Source organism: Medicago sativa, chromosome 2, assembly GCF_051527215.1.
Source record: "Medicago sativa cultivar Bolivia chromosome 2, Bolivia_mono, whole genome shotgun sequence".
Classification (NCBI taxonomy): domain Eukaryota; kingdom Viridiplantae; phylum Streptophyta; class Magnoliopsida; order Fabales; family Fabaceae; genus Medicago; species Medicago sativa.
Window position 1 is genome coordinate 467,767 of NC_140750.1, and position 10,419 is coordinate 478,185.

General features: G+C 33.2%; 3 pseudogenes across 2 annotated transcripts; 2 read left to right on the forward strand and 1 right to left on the reverse strand.

Annotated features, from left to right (window-relative positions):
• Positions 1–589: 589 nt before the first annotated feature.
• On the reverse strand, positions 590–4,436 carry LOC146943341 (G2/mitotic-specific cyclin S13-7-like; annotated as a pseudogene). Its single transcript, XR_015027985.1, has 6 exons — positions 3,373–4,436; positions 3,263–3,330; positions 2,884–3,076; positions 1,879–2,429; positions 1,356–1,542; positions 590–1,257 (listed from the first exon to the last, which is right to left on the reverse strand). The product of XR_015027985.1 is annotated as a G2/mitotic-specific cyclin S13-7-like (transcript).
• A 784-nt stretch (positions 4,437–5,220) lies between these two features.
• LOC146943342 (FBD-associated F-box protein At3g52670-like) lies at positions 5,221–6,765 on the forward strand (annotated as a pseudogene). The gene is made up of 4 exons (XR_015027986.1): positions 5,221–5,250; positions 5,608–6,015; positions 6,154–6,282; positions 6,366–6,765. The product of XR_015027986.1 is annotated as an FBD-associated F-box protein At3g52670-like (transcript).
• Positions 6,766–8,381: 1,616 nt separating this feature from the next.
• Positions 8,382–9,833, forward strand: LOC146943343 (putative FBD-associated F-box protein At3g50710; annotated as a pseudogene).
• The last annotated feature ends 586 nt before the right edge of the window (positions 9,834–10,419 follow it).

Genomic DNA, 10,419 nt, shown 5'->3' on the forward strand with positions numbered 1-10,419 from the left:
GACTTGCCTGTGTGTTGTTTATGCTCAACTAGTATGCTGATATGTTGTGCCCTTTTTGAAGAAGGATATGTTGTGCGTTTACATGCTAAATTGCATGATATATATGTTGTGGAGAGATAGCATTGCTTGCTATTGATGAAGTATTCACATGATGATGTATGACTGAGATTGTTGACCTGATAATATATTGCTATGGAATGAATGCCTAATCTTAGGCTTCGATCATTCTTTAGTTGATAGATGGGTGATTTTGCGCTACATTAGTAGTACGAATTATAGTATTGAACCCTTTGTGTTGTTGATAACAGAAAGGACTCTGATATATCCTGCTATGTAAATAACAGAATGCAAAAAATACTACCATCACTGTCATGCTCCTAAGCTACAAATTAAAGTATCAACACAGCGTTGATCCTCCCTTCACAACAGTAGTTTCCTGGCACGGAATACATATCATAGAGACAGGTTCCTGTTACAGAATGTGATAAATTCAAGCACTTCGGATATATGACACCGGACAATTCCACCAATCCAAAAAAGTGAGATTGTTTTCCATCCCTATAAATAAACCAAATAACATGCCTTCGAATCTGAGTAATTTCATTATATACATTCGAATTAGTAATTTCATTATATACGTTCGAATTTGAGTAATTTCATTATATACCTTCCTTGTAAAAGTAGAAATAAAAGAATGGTAGAATACTTAATCCCGAATGAATCAACACCACCCTTCCACCTATAGATAGATGTTTACCTCTCCAACGAGATAATTTCATTTTTAAAGAATCCAAAACTGGTTTCCATGTCGAAGATCTAATAGGATTGGCTCCCACAGGTAGTCCCAAAATGCGAAAGGCAATTTGTCCACATTACACAAAAGGAAATTCGATGCCGCTTCAGCAAAAGACTCCTCCAAGGTCATGCTGTAGAGTTTGGTTTGGCGGTTGGCATAAAGTAAACGCATGTTGCTTTAGAAGCTGCACTATGTATCTTGTGGAAATCAGGTGAAAAGCACCAAAATGTGAGGTGGTGGCGAACAAAACGTTCACCCAAACATATGCTAATTAATCTAGCTTCAAGCAATGGTAAAAATCAAAAGACAAAACAAACTTCTACAATCTTTCTTTGATGTTTTGTGGCAGTGGTAAAAGAGCAATATGACCTTTCTCAGGACTTGAGAATTTTTTGTACACAGCATGGATTTCAAAATCTCTTGCATCTGCGTGTATTTTCACCAACTGTGTGGCGCAGTATCTGACAAATAATAATAACAACATATAATTAGTTAGTTTTTTTTATCTCAGATTACTTTATAATCAAAGACTATTAGCATTTAACGAAAGGGGACATACTTGATTTGTTCTTTGCAGTAGCCAGATAGGTTCTGCAGATATTGAGTCCAATATGGAACCCTATTGAGTATAGAACGAGCATAGTAAACAGCTGCTGCACTGCATCAATCATTGAAGGGGAGAATAAAACCACGACATGATAATTTACAAGACCAAGTTCTGCTAGATGGAATGCCATGTTCTCCATCTATGCAAATACCAAAGGAGTTGCATATATTTTGGTTCTCAAAATTGTAAAAGTGGAACAATGGAGTAACTCAAATTTACAAAATAGCAAATTAGTACCTTAAATTAAAGAATACCAATCAGTTTAGTAAACATCAATCAAAATCAATGAAAAGTCTACCCATTTATTTGAATAGGTTCTCCATGCTTAAGATAAACACAAAACCTTCAAAAAAATTGTGGTGCTAAATTTGGAAAAGTTACTAAATTCACTAACATTCATTTTAAGGGACCAAATTGCTATTTCATAAATTTTAAGAGGTTAAATTTACTCACTAAACACAAAAATACTTATAACTATTTACCTCTCTTTGTCATGCACAATAGATGATCCGGTAAATTGAACTAAAAATACATAGGATGTAGGAACCGTTAAATTCCATTTTAGTGTTTTTATAATATCTTTCTCCATTGAAATAAACTGGTGTCTGCTATAAGAATTAACTGTTAATAACAACAATTCATTGACCTGCCATTCCAAGTTCAAAAAATCATAAGGAAATTTATTAAATAATAATAATAATGGATAGGAATGTAGAGAATTTGTGAACCAGATATAGTATTGCTTGCTGCTATTTTCGCTAGCTACCTTAAGATATGATATTTCTTTATATTTGTTTGCTAAGGACATTGAGCATATTGCCACTAACATCAGATCTCTTTAGGTATACTAGTCAAGGAGAGGTATCTATCAATTTCAATTATGTTAATAGTAAGAAAGAGTGCCTCTGTCTGCAATTCAAGACGATAATGGACTTTAACCAACCATTCCACAATAATAATCCTCATACACATTTTGATTTCCTTCTGTGATTCCATGTAGTCTGAAACTTGATTCTCTTCCTGCATCTAAAATTTATCAATTGCTTGTAGAATTTACTTTTCATTCTTCCCTATCCACATATAATGAAAAAATAAAAGGAGATAGGTAATAGGTACTTCTGTTAGCTTGATATCAAGATATTGAACTGCTTCCAAATTATTAATAGCATCTTTTGTTTCCATGTCAACATCATGATTCTCTGGCTCAAATGTCAAGATCCGGCTAACAGAAACGCATCACAGATTAGAAAATCACCAAGAAAAATCGGTCTGGGGGATAGAGGAAGTGTAGGTTTAGACTAACCGTTAGGTAGAATCACAATGTGACACCGTAATTTTGTCAAAGCTACACTTCGGAGGAGCTTTAATTAATAAAATCACGATGCCACCGTAATTTTGTGAAACTCATAGTTAACTAAACATGCACAAGTCTTAACAAATCAAACCTATCACTATATGTTTAATGACAGAATTGAACCACATTGCGTTTTGTAGTTGGCTTGTATAATTGGTGTAACTTGTCAAGATATTCAGCTTCTTCCATATTATTAATAGCATCATCTGCACCCATGTCAACAGTCTGATCCTTGGGCTCGAACAAGAGTTGGAGAGCAGTCTGTAATGAAATAAAAATCCATGGTTCTTCTAACCTTGGTTGAGAGTTGAGACGATGACTTGATTGATATCAGTTTTGACAAAATCAAGAGAAAACGAATATGCGCGACTCAAAATACTCATTTTCGTTTTTTCTTGTTTTTGTCAAGTGACACTAATCAAATCACTCTTCCAACTGTTAGAGTTTTAGTTAACTCTGTAAGTAATGTAGACAGTAAAACAAAATAGTGATTTGTTAGGGCTACTTTACACGATTCTTTAGTACAACGCCTTGGTCATAATTAGCTGGCACTTCTAATTCTGGTACCAGGGTCTGCAAACGAAGAGGACCATTCATTTCAAACCTGATTCATACATAAATATTAAGTTTGAGTGCATTGATAAATAAAGACAGCAAAGAACACTCACTGCTGCAGCTGGTGCTTTTGCCAATAGTTTTGCATGAAAGTTTTTGCAAGCAACAAATAAGCTTGGTTAATTGTTTCTTTCCCTGCAAGAAAAGTACTACAAGAAACTTGATTGTGAAAAGAAAATTACAGAACCTTGTGATGGGTCGTGAAATCTGATTCCCCTCAAGATTACCGATATCTCCAAGAACTTGATGGCCACCTCTTTCTGCCTTCTGCTTTCCCTTATCTCTCCCTGCAAGAAACATGAAAGCATACACAGTAACATGGAAGATAAATGAAATCAGAATTTTAAGAAATCATTGGTTGAAAAATCAAGGAGAAAGAAATATTTGATGTTTGGTTTAGTTGAGTCTAACAGATAAATTCATCTTCTGCTCTAGAGGATTCTTTTTCAATAAATTTGCAAATAATTTATTAAGTTCCTTTTTTGAATATAATCCAAACATAGCCAATTGTTCTTCAATTTTCACTTGATTGTATATGACTTCAAATTAAAAGAAAAGAAAATACCTATAGAGGAGCCCTCAAATAAGAAAATAGAATCTTTAACAAAGCACAAAACCCAAATAAGTCTTGCTGTGTATGTTCAAGCAACCTCCTACACTCTCTTTTTCGATTCAACATCATTGTTAGCACTTAAGAGCAAGCACTGCTATTCTGGAATAATAGCTACTAATATTCCTCAAAGTTCGATGTTATATACAAGTATTGGCCCATGCAGTTACTCCAAAATTTGTGCCTGTGATATACTAATAGCTACTAATTTTGTTATGCATGTGCCTGATTACAATATAGCTGTAAACAAACTATTTACCAAATACTAGCAAGGTAATATATTAAGAACATGGAATTGTATTTTGATATCTAACATGACCTTCATGAGAATCTAATTTATATGACATCATATTTAAATTCTTTTAAAATAACCAGTATGATTCCCATATGTAAGTTTTTATCAAATTAAAACCACAGTCATGGTGAAAATTAAACTTGAAGTTTTAGAAGAAGAATTTTTTTCATCCAGTATTGTCATTTTAATTTAATTATTACTATTTTTTAATCCAAAATTGAATTAGGACTAGTCTAGAATTGATTGTTTAGATTGATTTAAGGATTATATTTGATTCAAAATTTAATTAGGATTAGATGAAATTTTATTCAAATTTAAAATAAGGACTAGATTCAATTATTTCATTTGGTAAAAATGATAAAATTTTCAATAAAAAAGTTTAAGTGAGGGGTAAAATTAGAAGAAAAAAGTTAAACAAAGACTTATTATTCTCTTTATATATGACAATTATCGTTTCAACGACCTTGTTTCCTCCATGTTTCTCGAGCGAGAACTAGTTGGTTTTCATTCCATCAACAGTTTCTTCCTCGACATTGAATACGATTCATTTCAAATTCCTTATCATGATCATAGTCTTACTATCAATATCAACAAATGGGTCAACTATAAGGTTATCAAAATCGGGACTTTTCGAAAGGGAGTAGCAAAATCGGGACTCGTAAAATCGCAATCAAAATCGAAGGATTTTACTCAAGGAATTTTGTAGAATCGATATAGGATAGCAAAGTCGGGACTCGTAAAATCGCAATCAAAATCGAGGACTCTACCAAAAAAAAAAATAATGTTAAATATATGTTATAAATTGCATATAGTCATAAATGACTAAAGTTCAAAGTCCACAAAATACATATACATAAATGACTCAAAGCCTAGATGCAAATATTCTTTAGCAGTCATAATAATGGTAAATAATCTAGACAAAATACTTAAAGGCAAATCCTAAATGCCTGACAAAATGATGGACAGGAAGGAGGCAATCTAGTTAGGTTTAGTTCATTTTGAACTAGATGAAAAATGAACAATCCCGTGTAACTATTGAGGAAGTGTGGGGGAAGTGAAAGAATGAAATTTTTTGGCCTTTTGTGTATTTATAGAACCGGGTCAATTTTCGAACCGGGTCAAAAATTGACCCTTATCAAAAAACGAACAAAATCCATCAAAATCCTACGATTTTGAACGGATTTCACGATTTTATGCGATTTTGATAGGATTTTGCCTGTTTTTGGGACTTTGCTATGGATTTGAGTCGTTGAAGCTACGCAAAGTCGCAAAAACCAGGATTTTGGGACTTAAGTCGCGTTTTTGATAACAATGTGTTAGTCAATGTAAGGTTCAATATCTGTATCTCTCTATTCATGCTATCAATACTTGGGAGCCTAGACGCGCTCACTTTCCTACCAACATTCTGCGTTGTACAACCCTTGTTAATCTTAAGCTCTGTCACTTATTTGTGGACAAAGTTTTTCCTTTTACATTGCCCTCACTTAAAACACTTCTCCTGAATGACATGTACTTTAATCTAGATCAAAATTTTATGTTTCTTCTAGCTGGATGTCCAGCTCTTAAAGATCTTCAAGCATCTCATTTATACTTTGGCGAATCTGTTCCTTTTGATTTTCAACAATTTGAAAGCTCAAGCTTAAAAAAGTTGAATAGAGCTGATATTACCTTCTGTTATTGCTATTTTCCGATGAAAGCACTTTCAAATTTGGAGGGGATGCGCATACAACTATGGAAGGTTCGTGTTTGATTATCGTGATTATGATGCATGCCCATAGAATGGAATGAAAAAAGAGCAATGCGATTATCATTTGTATTTTTAACATTGGGAAATTTTACCCTAATTTCTAATACTTTGTCTTTTTATATAAAATAGGATTATCACCCTTATTATGATTTTCCTACATTCAATAATTTGACCTGTTTGACGCTCAACTATGATTGGAATATAGTTGTACAAGTGCTCCACCATTGTCCTAAGCTTCAAAATCTTGAGCTTTATCAGGTTAATTAAATTTAAGAATTATATTTGATTTATCTTCTCTCATAATATAATACTTTATTTTATTTTATTTCTATTACGAACAGAGGGTACGAGGTGTTTGGGTGAATGAGAACATTGCAGAAGATGATGGGGAAAATTGGGCAGATCCACAATTTGTTCCGCGTTGCCTTTCATCACACCTGACAACCTGCACTATTTGAGACTTTGCATTTGCAGGTCTACAACGTCACGTTATGTTAGCAGGATTTATTCTAAAGAATTCAAGAGTTTTACAAACCATGACGATCTGGTGCAGCGACATGGAGCAGTCGGAAATAGTAAGACAAGTTTTCCCATGCCCAAGGGCTTCTGCAACATGTAAACTTTCAATTTGTTCACAACTTGTATGATATGTATGCTGTAGTTTCGCTGTATGTGTTGCTATTAAGGTCATCTTAAACTTTCACTCTATGCTATGTTAATTTATGTTGCTTGAATGGTTGTTTTAATTTGTTTTGAATGATCGTATTTGATTTTATTTTATTTTATTTTGCTTTGCTTGAATGGATAGTGCTTTGTTTATTTTTTAAATATTTGTTTTGAATGCATGGATAGTGCTTTGTTTATTTAAAAAAAAAAAAAATTGTTTCGAATGCATGCCACCATTTTGTTTTTATCACAAATAGAATGTTTGTAATATTTGCACCAATATGAGTTTTTAATACATGTCTTATTTGATAACTTTTCATTGTTTTTCAATTAGCACCAATATGAGCATGAGCATGTTGTGCTATTGTTACTGAGCTAACAATTGCTTCATAACATTCCTGTGAATTTACTGTCGTTGGTATAGAAATTTGGAATTGGTGATGATGGGGATTTCAGTTTGAAGTTTATGTTTTTGAGTAATTTGAAATATGCTTAGAATATCTATTGAAATGTGTATGAATGTAGTGGTTCTTTCGTCTGGCCCGATATGCTTAGTATTTCAGTTTTTCTTAGTTATGTAGTGTCAGAATAGAAAGAGGAAGAAGAAGTTACTTGCGATGCAAGTAACTTGAGCAAAACCTAACAAAACCCTAATTGCCAGCTGTAGCTTCTGTTATGACAGTTAGAGAAGTTATGCTACTATGTAGTTAGTACATGATAGATGTTATGCACTCTCATTAGCTTATAAATAGATGCTAGCACATTGTAACAACTTTTATTCCATATTATTAACAATTTTTTCTTGTAACAACTTTTATTCCATATTATTAACAATTTTTCCTTGTAACAACTTTCATTACTCCTGGTAACAACCATATTACTAATCCATTATTCTATCGTGTACATCGTGTTGTTATCGATTACATCGTTATTGTTTCGTTACTTTATTATCCTTATTTAATTAAGTTTAAGGGTAAAATAGTAAAATAATTTTAAAATCCCTCCCCTCCCCTTGTGAACCAAACACACTTTTAATTAAAGGCTTAATTACTATTTTGGTCCCTTAAGTTATTTGTTGGTTACATTTTGGTCCCATAAGTTATTAACGTTACAATTTGGTCCCTTAAGTTATTTGTTGGTTACAATTTGGTCCCATAAGTTATTAACGTTACAATTTGGTCCCTTAACTTAATTTTTGGTTTCGTTTTGATCCCTTAACTTATTTTTTGGTTTCGTTTTTGTACCTTAACTCTAATAACATAAAGGACCAGAGTGGTTGACGGAGGAAGAGTTAAGGTACCAAAACGAAACCAAAAAATAAGTTAAGGGACCAAATTGTAACGTTAATAACTTATGGGACCAAGATGTAACCAACAAATAACTTAAGGGACCAAATTGTAACGTTAATAACTTATAGGGCCAAAATGTAACCAACAAATAACTTAAGGGACCAAATCATTAATTAAGCCTTAATTAAAATTTCTTCTCTCCCCTCCCCTCCGTTAAAATTCCTCCCCTCCCCTCCCCTCCCCTCCTAATTCTCGAACCAAACGGACCCTGAATAAACGGCAAAAACCCTATTTTGACCAAAACTAAGAAACGGCAAACCCTGAGTTTGGTGTTCCTATTTTCTTTCTTATACAACAAGCGAATGCTTTCAGTTCCTTGCCATGAAGAACCGACGTAACAGTATGTTCGAACACAGCATGTCGATGGCGGTAGATAGGATCGGAAGTTTACCAGACGAGATTCTGATTCACATTCTCTCTTTTGTTTCTACCAAACAAGCCTTTGTCACATCCATTCTTTCAAAGAGATGGACTCATCTATGGTGTTTTGTTCCGGATCTTGACTTCAGCGACACGAAACTGAAAAATCGTGAGGACAGTTCTCGCTTCAGCAATTTCGTAAATACTGTTTTTCATTCGCGAGACTGCTTCGGTTCTCGGTCCATCAACAGTTTCATCCTCGACGTTGATAACTTTTCCTCTGGACTTCTCCGTTGTGGAACTTACGATATCAACGATTGGGTCGACATTTTGGTTGAACGCAAAGTTCAATATCTCAATCTCTATCTTCATGCTCCCGTTAATTGGGAAGAAACAATACCCCCTACGTTGCCTACTGCTATATTTACTAGTACAACTCTTGTTGTTCTCAAGCTATGTTGGTTCTTTATGGGTGTGAATTTTCCTTTTCCTTTTACTTTTCCCTCACTCAAAACCCTACATTTGAAAGAATTCTACTTCCATCAACAATCTGATTTTTTTATGCTTCTAGATGGATGTCCAGTTCTTCAAGATCTTTAACTGTCTAATATAAACCGGGGCCATTTCGATTTTGCTTCTTTACTGTACTTAAGCAGCTCAAGATTAAAAAAATTGAACAGAGCAGATATTACCGATTGTCATTGCATTTTTCCGATGAAAGCACTTTCAAATTTGGAGTTTCTACGTATACAACTATCGGAGGTTTGTTTTGTTATTATTATTATCATTATGGTGCCTGCCAATGGAATGAAAATTTTATTTTTGGCGATTTTGCTTTTATTTCTGATACTTTGTCTTTTATGTAATTTAGTATGATCAGCCTAATGACTTCCCTACATTCCATAATCTGATCCATTTGGTGATCAACTACGACGGGGATATTGTTGTACAAGTGCTCCACCATTGCCCTAAGCTTCAAAATCTTGAACTTTATCGGGTTTGTTTGTTAAATTTAAGAATCATATTTGATTTATCTTTTCTTAACATACCTTTATTATGTATTGTTTTATTTTATCTGTATTATTATATTAACAGAAGTTACAAGACTGCAATTGGGAGGATGAGTTCATTGAAGAAGATAATCAAGAAAATTGGGTGGATTCCGGATTTGTTCCATCTTGCCTTTCATTAAACCTTACAACTTGCATAATTCGGGACTTCGCATTTGCAGGCCTACAACATTGTCACATTATATTAGCAAAATTTATTCTAAAGAATGCAAGAGTTTTACGAACTATGACTATCTTGTGCAACAAGAAACAGTCTAAAATAGAAAGACTATTATCCTCATGTCCAAGGGCCTCTACAACATGTCAACTTTCAATTTATTAATGATATGAAAGTAGTAGCAGTTTCTTTATTCTGTCTTTTGCTTCATTATCTCCTACCATGAAATTGTTGGATTTGGTGGTTTGATACTATATATGTGTTGTTATAAAGGTCATTGTAAACTTTCACCCTATGCTATCTATGTTGATTTTAATTTGTTTTGAATAATAGTGTTTGAAATTTTATTTTATTTTATTTTGCTTGAATGGATAGTTCTTTCTTTATATTTCTTTAATTTGTTCTGAATGCATGTGATGTGACTAAACCATTATTATGTTTTTATCACAACCAGGAAGTTATTAATATCAGCACCAATATGAGTTTTGAATGCACATCTTATTTGAGAACTTTTCATTCTTTTTTAATTTAGCACAAATATTTGATTCATATCGTTTCTGTGAGCTTACTGTTGTTGGAACAGAAATTTGGAATTTGTTATTATTGGGTTTCAGTTTGAAGTTTATGTTTTTGAGTAATATGAAATGACAGTATGCTTAGAATACTATTGAAATGTGTATGAAATGAATCTATTGTTAGAATTTTCATGAAAGTAAGTGTTGTAATTTGTAAACTTGAAAACTTCAGAAGTGAAATGTGAACTGAACTAGTGAAATTCTACCCAAAAAAAGAA